Raw genomic sequence first — 10,167 nt, forward strand, 5'->3', positions numbered from 1 at the left:
ACATGCTCATTAATAAGTTTCATAATTTTAGCCCACATAATAACTAACTCCTTTTAAAATGGAAGATTTTTTTTAACAAATATATAAAAACACATTTCTCCTTATTTTTTTTTTTGTTTTAAATATGTTATTAATTAATTTATTTATTTTTAAAAGCTGCTATTAGTTATAATTTAAGAAGTATTGCTATGACTTGCAGTATATAATCAAAGAATGTATATTTTAATTTTTTCTTCATATCAATATGTTAATATTTTTTAGATTAAATGGATCAAATTAGGTCGGTCAAGACCCTACCTAGTTTTTAGCCAACCCATAGTAAATTTGGGTTGATCATGACCCGATGCAATTTTTAATTGAATTAATTTAAGGATAAATTACACAAATCTCATACTTAAGATACTATATTACCTAATATCCCTTACTTTTTAAAAATTTACGTAAAATCTCATTTTTCAACTTTACTCTTGATACATATCAAGAAAACCCCACATCCTATTTTTACTCCACCATTAACTCATTCAAGATTTTCTTCCCTAAAATATCTCCCTAATTATCAACAACTAAATCAACTTCCTTCCTGGTTTTTGCTCTTCCATTAATGCTTAAATCATCTTCTTTCCTGATTTTTTCTCTTCCATTAATGCATGCAACTTTTTTTTTCCTCTACTAAAATCTCTCCCATTTTTTTATAAAAAAAATCTATTGATACATATATAAATTTATTTAGTTATTCATACATGTTTATTCTTTTAATGGTGATTCATATGAATGATAAATATGATATCATTATATGGGTATTATGGTGATTCATACAATAGATACATTTTGTATGATTTTAACGGGTGATACATATGATATTAATGGATGATACATATTGTATTATGGTGATTCATATGATAGATATAATTATTTATTTCAATTATTGAGTGATTCGTCTGATATTAATGGGTGATATATATGGTATTATGGTGATTCATATGGTAGATACAATTATTTATTTCAATTATTGGGTGATTCATATGATATTAATGGGTGATATCTATGGTATTATGGTGATTCATATGGTAGATACAATTATTTATTTCAATTATTTGGTGATTCATATGTTATTAATGAAAGATAATGGTGTAGTCAATGTAAGAAACAAAAGTAATAATATTTAAAATAAAAAGACTAAAAGCAGAATTGAAACATAACTAAAATTAAATCTAAAAATATAGACTAAAATTAAAGACGAAAAAAAGAAAAGAAAAAGACCAAAAAAAAACATATCTTTCATAATTAAAGACAAAAAAAAAAAAAAAAAAAAAAAAAATAAAAAAACCAAAATTAAATCTTAAAAAAAAAAAAGAGATATCCTTCCTTAAATAAAAGAGTACAATGAATAATTAAAATGTATCAATTTTTTATATGTATCACCATAGAACATATGTATTATCATTTCAAAAAATCAGGATAAAATATAATTAACAAAATAGTCGAGATTTTATGTAATATCACTTAAAGATTTAGGGATTTATGTAAGTTACCCCAGTTTTAGTAGCCGTTTGGCCATAAAAACTACTTTTTTTTTAAATTGGAGTAGGAGTTGAAGATGAAGTTGAAGTTGGAGTTGTGTTTGACCATGTCTTTTTGAAATTTTTTCTAAGACTTCTGAAAAATCTTTTTTAAATATGATTTTATGCCCTCAACTTTTAAAAATGATCAAAATCACTCAACTACTAATTTACCTACTAACATACAACCAAATGTTGAGAAAATAATTTATGTCTTCAATTGATAAAATAATTAACGACAAACTAATTATTATGATTGTTATTCTTCTAAAATTTGAATAAAAATATCACACGCACGAGTTAAATAAGTTTATCTAACCATAATCGATTGAATAGAGAAAATATATTTTGATGGATATGATTGATGGATATAAATATATTTTATATATTCTTAAATTTGTTGATGAAAATTCTTAATTACTTTCACTTGAATTAATTATTTTATTGAATTTGATCTTTTTAAAAAAAATTACGGATATATTATTTCTGAATAGATTAGTGCTAATTTTTTTCTTTTTCTTTATTGATGATATTGATTTTCCTTGAATATATATTTTTTTTTTTGGTAAAGAGAACAAACTTTTGTTAAGCTAATTACCACACTCATATCTGTTGAAAATCCATAAAACCAAAATAAGTTAATTGTCAATATGGATCGTTACATTATGTTTGATATGCGATTTTATTGACAACTTTTTAATAATTTATTAAAATCATTATATCCATTATATGACATATACAAAAAATTAGAATGACAAGAAAAAAATATTAAATTTCTTATTTTTAAATAACATAATGTACTAGGCCTTATATTTCTATAATATAGTTCATTCAAAATAAAATTTGATATATTTCCGCCATAGATTGTCATTTATTATTTTTTATTTCACGTTAGTAAATTTTAGTTAAAAGAAAAAAAAATTAGAATATCTGTAACAATTAAAAATGATGTTGTACCATAGAAAACAAATAATAATTTTTTTTTTTTTGGTGGTTGGTTGTAGTTATAAGAGGGGTTTGTGTAAAAATTTAAAGATTGGAGTTATATGTAATAATAATGAAAGTTGAAAATGAAAGTGAAAAATTGTGAAAACAACAAAAAGTTGTTTTCACTTTTTGAAATCCACTCCGAAATAATTTTTTGAATTTTCATGGCCAAACACCACAATTTTCAGAAAAGTGAAAAAAAATGGAAAAAAAATTCAAAAAAAAAAAGAAAAAAAAAATTATGGCCAAACAGCCCTTAATATCTCCAATTTTAATCTAACCCACCGATTTGACACCCCTCATCAAACCACATCTAAACATGTTAAAATTAAGCCAAATCATAAATCACGTTTAGTATAATATTTATGCTAGTGGTCAGGACATTGGACTCTGAATCCAGTAACCCGAGTTCAAACCTCGGTGGATCCTTTTTTTGGTTTCTGTTAATGAGGGAGTAATCCTAATCAGCTCATTAGTCTAGTTCCATCCGGCATCCGCCATTAATCCTAATCCCTAATCATTTTATTAATCCAGTTTTACTTCCTTCACTTCACACTGTGCACATTATTTGTACACAACAATGGTTATGGACCTACAGCTTTCAGAACCCAACCGCTGAAAAATCCGCCAAGCATTCTTAGATATACTTCAAACTGCAGATGGGAGTTTTGTTGATTCCAATGAGAATAATGGTCCAGTTATTTGTGAGGTTAGTAAAAATTACTCTTTTTAAAAAAAATAAAAAATTTCATGACTATGATGTCTAGGCCATTGCAGCCTTGACTAACTTGTAAAGTTGCTGTGCGGGTTCAAGTCGTGTAAACAGCCTCTCATAAATATATGGCAAGGCCCTTCCGCCGCAAGAGCTTTAGTGCAACAAGGCCACCTGCAATACAGTTGTCAATTGATCCTAATGGAAAAAATCTATTGGAATAAAAGAAGAGAATCCCTAATTGGCTCGAATAGAATGAAATCGATATAGAGATTAGATTTACCCAACCCGTATTAGGATTTAGAGCTAGTTGATTTATTGAATGATATAAAAAATTATTGGAAGAGAAAAGGGTATTAATATGCGTATGGGATTTCTCTAGCAAGAGAAGTTCTGTTTTTCTTCTTAAAAAATGCAATGAGAAAGCTGAGATTGTTGTCCACCCAAGAAGAAACTTAGCGTGATTATTTTTCTTTAAGACGGTGGTGTTCGGGTCAACTTGCTCACACCTTGATTATTTCACCGATTACCTCAACCGGCATAAGTATCGGGCCCCTCTACTCACCAAGGGTTAGACGTGTAGAAATCTAGGCGAAGAGCTTCATGAATGTTTCCATAAGTTCATCAATGGAGATCAATCTAGAGAGAGAAATATTGGAGAAGATATTTTGTTATTTGATGAAAGGAAGAATGAATTCTCTGTTTCTGTACACAACATTATATACACACACTAAATACTAACTCTACTAACTTCTTTCCAGCTGTAGACCATAACTAACTACCTTGACAGCTGTACATTCCTTGTCAGCTGTACATTCTACCTGTAATTGATCACATAGACTAACTAACTGACCATCATCTGTAAAGCCTAATCTCAACAAGACGGATAGGAAGAAATTACCTTTTTTTGTCGGATACTTGAAATCTGAGACCTCGTGGTTCTCCTCCTGTTAGGATCGATTAGCAGTTCACACACACTAAATCTATGTAGAGGATGAAGAAAACTAGAGAGAGTTCTTGAGGAGAGAGAGAGGTAATTTCGTGGTAACACCCGTGGGTAACCTCCACGGCGGACAGGCTATTTATATTAATGACTTGGAGTATGTACAATTACTCAGAGAATAAGAATAAAAGGTACAGCCTAAAATTTGGGTTGAACCGCGTGAACATTAATAAATAACAGTACGTCACATATTAATCAGGCTCCACAACCTAACACCTCCTACTTCATTTACTACTAATCCACGCCACTGGAAACAAATTAATGGAGGTTATTTCGAGCACATTATATAAAGCATATGCATAACACTTTCTGATAACCATTATCTAAAGCATATATTACGTCTTTGCTTGTTGCCATCGCATTCCACAAGTGGACTATGAAGCCCGAATAAAAATGCAGAACCCTGTATCATTTGCTGGTTGTAGTTGCAGCAATTCATGTGGCAAGTCATGATCATTGCATACACGTTCTCACCTTTAGCTACCTTATTATCTGTTTGCATGTGAAAAGATACATATCTGGTCAAATAAAGGGACAACAAATGAAAAAGAATAAAGAACGAGCAAACAATATGCTAGATGTATTGTATGTGGTTGAAATAGTTGTGACATATCCCGATAGTTCTTAAACACAGATACAATATGTGCATTCTGCTTTGCCATTTTGCATTTTTGTGTTATTTCCTGACCTAACTGTAGCTTGTATGACTGACCCCAGACGAGTGACTTCCTTTTCCCTATAACAGAAAGGATTTAAAATGTTTTAGAACTTAATAGACATGTATATGTTCTATTTTGTCCCTAAGTTTGCTCATTGCTATTGTGTAGCTGTCAGACAAGAGTAGTGTGGGGACTGTTGACATTCAAGGGAAGCCCTTTGTGTCAATACATGACAACAACAACAACAACAACAAACCCAGTGTATTCTCACGCAGTGGGGTTTGGGGAGGGTAAGATGTACGCAGTCCATACCACTACCTCCGGAGAAGTAGAAAGACTGTTTCCGATAGACCCCCAGCTCAAGACAAGGAATAATAAACAAATCCGTAATAAAGCATGGGACAAGATGACAAGATATAAATACGCCACCCCCAAGGAAAAATAAACAGGGAATATTAAAGAAATTCGTAATAAAGCCTGCAACAAGTTAGCCTAACAATAATAATACACCTACCAAGTAATGCCGTACCCCAACGACCCAAACTGGCACTAGCCTTCTATCTCTAGGGTCATGTGTCAATACATTACTTTTTTGAAAAAGATGGAAAGTTGGTTCCTTCAGCCGGAGGTGAGTTTACTTAGCTGACTATGTTTTGTTAAGAAGCAAACACAATCCCACATCTGAAAAATAGAGGGAACATGTCCAATATTTAAAGTGTCACCCAACTCTACTAATATGAGGCCTTTTGGGAGGTGTCCAAAAACAAATCCGTGAGGGCTTGGCCCAAAGCGGACAATATCATACTAGTGCGGAGTTACACGCAATCCCAACATGTTTTACAAAGATTTTCTTACCTAGTTGATTGTTTACTCTAAATCCACATGAACTACTGATACTGGAGTTCCTTTGTTTTCCTGATGCTGTTTCTCAAATATCTCTAGTCAAACTGTAGCTAGTACTTTAACTTCCCTTTTGTACTTAAGGAAGAACACACTGTTCTTATAATTCTCTTGAAACTTTTTTTGAGCTTGGAAGAAAAAACCTTCAGAGACAACTTGAAATAAGCTTTTTCAGATCCTCAAGTCTTATCTACACTCTGATGTAGACCTCCCAGGTTATATCATAGGCGTTAACTAACTCTATGCATTTTAGTGATTTGAGGAGGTCATAGCCATAATTAGAAAACAAGGACTCTAAAAGTATACAAAGCTAACTAACAAGCTATTTGATAATGATTATTGACCTGTTTAAAACGTGTTTGAGATATAACCAAGTCAATCTTGAAGTCATCTTCCAATAGGAAGGGCCATAAGAGCATAACACTAACTAGCAAGCATTTTGATATTGATTATTTACCTGCTAAGCACATGTTTGAGATTTCTCGTATGATAACCGAGTCAATCTTGTAGTCATCTTCCGAACCAATATACCTAAGTTTGAACTTGCGTCATTGTGTAAATAATATGTTAGTTGTATAGATAATCAAATGTATTAAAGTTTGACTTTTGATTTGTGCAATGTCGTTAATCTTACTCCTTCTATTTCATTGTATGTGGCACTATTTCCTTACTAGTAATTTTTCTATTTTTGGAAACAATTTAACTTATAAAATTTGTATTTCACCTTTAATGACATTGCCTTTAGTAATACAGAAATCTCATGGCACGTTGAAGATCACAAGTCCGATAAGTCATTCATTCTTTCTTGAACTTCTTTCTCAGTCAGATATCCCAAATACATTGTAACAGAGGGATTACTTATACACAAACCAGGAAACCTTGGAGTAACTTGAATACTGATGTAACATGGGCTGTTCTTGGTACCTAATCATGCAGCCTTACCAAGAGGATGACATTTCTTGTTCACTTTGTGAAAAATTATAGATGAGAGGAGAGAAAAGACTGTTAAACTCAATTCAACAGTTGTTGTACTTGTTTGATAAGCTGCTGTATTTTTTTGTTTCTGTTTATTTTGAATGATGCACAAAATATTTCATCAAGTAATTGATGGTTTCTGTTTATCTGTGTAGATAAATTGACTCCCACAAAAAAGAAGAAATCGGAGATCAACTCCCGCTGATGCTAGTAAAATCAAAAGAGCTAGGACACTAACACCTAGCAAAATAACAATCCAAGACTTCCCTAGATGACCTGCTGAACAAGGGAGAATATGAGTCGAAAATGAATCTGCAACTCAAAGTCAGCAGGAAACAGAGTCTAATGACAGGAACGAGGGCTCAAGCATATCAGGTAGAAAAAATAGTAGAAACAAGATTTGGATATGGTCAAGATGGAAATGATATGTATTCTAATGAGAAACCCAAGAAAGAACCGAAGATAGAGATCATGATCATGATACATATTCTAAAAACAAATCTACCCGAGAAGGAACCATTGATGCGTATCAACATCATAATGATAACACCACATCAGTTGAAAAGTCAACGACTGCCTTTGAACAAAGAAACAAACATGCACATGATCAGGATGCGGAGTCTTCTACTGCCGAATCGTCTGGTACTGACAGTGATCCCAATAGACCTTGCATCAATACTGTCGTTAGAAGCATTAGTATTAAGAAGTACGACGTGAAGATGCCGTTGGATGAACACAAAAATCTGTGTGTTGAGGTTATTGTGAAATCAGGTATGGGGAAGTCATGGAATGAGTTTAGGAAGATACTTAGGGAACAAAAGTTGGAGAAATTCTTTCGGTCAAGTTGTTCGGGTCACTTTCTAAACCTGCCTGATAATATTGTTGCACGATTTCAAATGACTGTGGTGAGTAATCTTCTGCTTCGCAGGGTGATTTGTAAGAAAAAAGAGGAGGTCTGGGTAAACTATTGTGGCATGCTGGTTTGTTTTGGCATGAAGGAGTTTGTCTTGGTAACTGGATTGAGATGTCATCCTCTTCCTGTCACTATTAGAGTTGGAGAAGTCTAAAAAATGAGGGTAAAGAGTTGGTAGACTTTGTGGGGAAGAGCTTTAAGTAAAAAGTTTGCTAACCTTATTGACTTCTGAATCAGTCTCATCTCAAGAGATTACAAGAAGTCACTCTGCTTAGTTTGGTTTGTGCACAATATTCTTTGTGCAAGAGATGTTAACAAGAATGTTGAAAAGGATTGGGTTATACTGTCAGCCAACAAAGAGGCATTTCAATGCATTTCCATGGGGTAGAGAAAGCTTTAAGCTCACTATTGAGTATCTCCCGAGAGAGATGAAGCCAAGGGTAATAAAGACCATCAACCTCTATGGTTTTCCATGGTCTTTCATGGTAAACTTTTTTCAATGTTTTTTGTTTTTATTGATTTTGAGTTCAATTATTATTATGATCGTCTCTGACATCATTTTATCTGTGCTTGAGCATTTGAAGCCATTCTTCACCTCCGCCATCAAGTTAAGGACTTCTCAGAGGACGTGTCTTGTCCACGGATCCTTAGATGGCTGGCCGCGAGATCCAACAATCCTGATGTTGATCTGTTTCAACCCCCTAGGACGCGGTAAGCCTTACAACACATGTGCATAAAGTAACTTAATTTCTACCCCTTTGAATATTTTGGAACAAACTTTTAATCTTTTGTTATAACTATTATACTCGTTGGACATTATCCAACATATTACTAAGTTGTTGCAATAAATCAAGTTATTTGTTAAAATTATCCTAACAACTATTGTAGTTGTTGCAATCATTCCTCTATGTGTTGCAATCTATTATGACAAATAATATATGGTGAACTGCTGCCATAACCTCTAAATTTGTTGTAGTGATGGCTTGTGTTACAGTTTAGTCCCTTGCATGCTTCTTTAGACTTATGTTGTTGAATTAGTTTGAAAATCCAATAAAGTTGTTAATAAATTCTAAACATGTTGAGAATACCCCATAAATTCATGAAGTTGCAACAACTATGTAATATATTGAACAACAGTTTCTGAATTTGTTGCAATAACTGTTCTAATAAATTGTTGATTTTGATGAGTCAGCGTCATTTTAATATATTTATTTTTGGCATGTAGATTGTGCACCCTGTTTTAGTTCCTAAAAAAAAAAAGTGTTCAAGATGGAAAATATTATCAATTTTGTGCCCTTGGAATCTTGAAACGACGAACTTATTGAATTAAAAAAGTGATTTGACTGGAGCCACAAAACATCAATAGGAATTGGTCTAGGGCTCTTGAGAGTGATGCTAGGAGGAACGATGGTGATAATGTTTATAAAGCAATTGATGATATTGTGGCAAGTGTTGTTGCTGGTTAAACGAAAAATAACGATGAACACAATGTTGTAAGAAGTTATGGTGGTGATGGTAGTGATTTCAGTGGAGATACTCCATTTGGAGTTGGTGGACACGCAGCAGAAACTCCTTTCCAGTTGGCTGGGTGTTCATCTATTGGGGTGGTACTTCCAAGGTGCCATCTTGTTCTTGTGAATGTCACAAGTGCAAAGAGAATATGAAGAAGTTGACAGAGAAAATTGACCCTTTGACCAAAAGTGTTTTCTCTCTTTGGTGAAGGCATCAGAAAGCTAAGAGGCCTTGATTAAAAAGTTCATATCTAAAAGAGGTATCTGGCTATCTTCGTAGATATCATCTCCTTTCATTCCTAGCTTTATAAAGAGGAAAGCACAACAAATTTCGAAGGGCAGTTGGGCATGTCAAAGAGAAGACAACTAATACTCCAAAGAAGCACGCAGATGATAAAGAATTGGAGCGCCCTAAGTTGGGTTGATGAAACATTTGAACAATTTATGTTTATGTTTATGTTTTTGTTAAACAATTTATATTTCTATTATGTCTATATTTGCTATATTTAGTGGATCTGTGTTCAATATATTCTATGTTTGGTAAAGAATCTGTTGCAACAAGTTATTACACTAGGTCCCCAAACTGTTCTAAACGTCCCAATAAGTAATACAGTAATTGTTGCAACAAGTCAGATTACTTATTTGAAAGATCTTAGCAAGTAGCAAGCTTGTTACAACAATTCATGTAAATTGTTGGAAATGCCTAACAAGTGGACAAGTTTGTTCAACAGATTCTAAGTTATTGCACTAATATTTTCAATTTACTGCCACGAAATGGTCGGACTTGCTCCAACTCATTTCAAACTCCTGAATTTCTGAGCTAAAGCATCCAATCCAAAACTAGACCAATGGAATAGACACTAGAAGGGACTCCTTTGAAGCAACAAAAGCCAAGTGATTCTTTCCTATACACAAACCTCCTACTCCAGCTCACAATGTGCGAATCTG

General features: G+C 32.9%; 1 long non-coding RNA gene across 2 annotated transcripts; it reads left to right on the top strand.

Annotated features, from left to right (window-relative positions):
* Positions 1-2,739: 2,739 nt before the first annotated feature.
* Positions 2,740-9,764, top strand: LOC107870590. 2 transcript variants are annotated; one of them, XR_007055938.1, is made up of 4 exons: positions 2,740-3,255; positions 6,951-8,193; positions 8,284-8,419; positions 8,934-9,764. It is a non-coding gene; the product is annotated as an uncharacterized LOC107870590 (long non-coding RNA). The 2 variants fall into 2 exon arrangements; XR_001674200.2 differs by having other exon boundaries at positions 2,742-3,255; positions 8,293-8,419.
* The last annotated feature ends 403 nt before the right edge of the window (positions 9,765-10,167 follow it).

This window comes from Capsicum annuum, chromosome 5, assembly GCF_002878395.1.
Source record: "Capsicum annuum cultivar UCD-10X-F1 chromosome 5, UCD10Xv1.1, whole genome shotgun sequence".
In the NCBI taxonomy this organism is placed as follows: domain Eukaryota; kingdom Viridiplantae; phylum Streptophyta; class Magnoliopsida; order Solanales; family Solanaceae; genus Capsicum; species Capsicum annuum.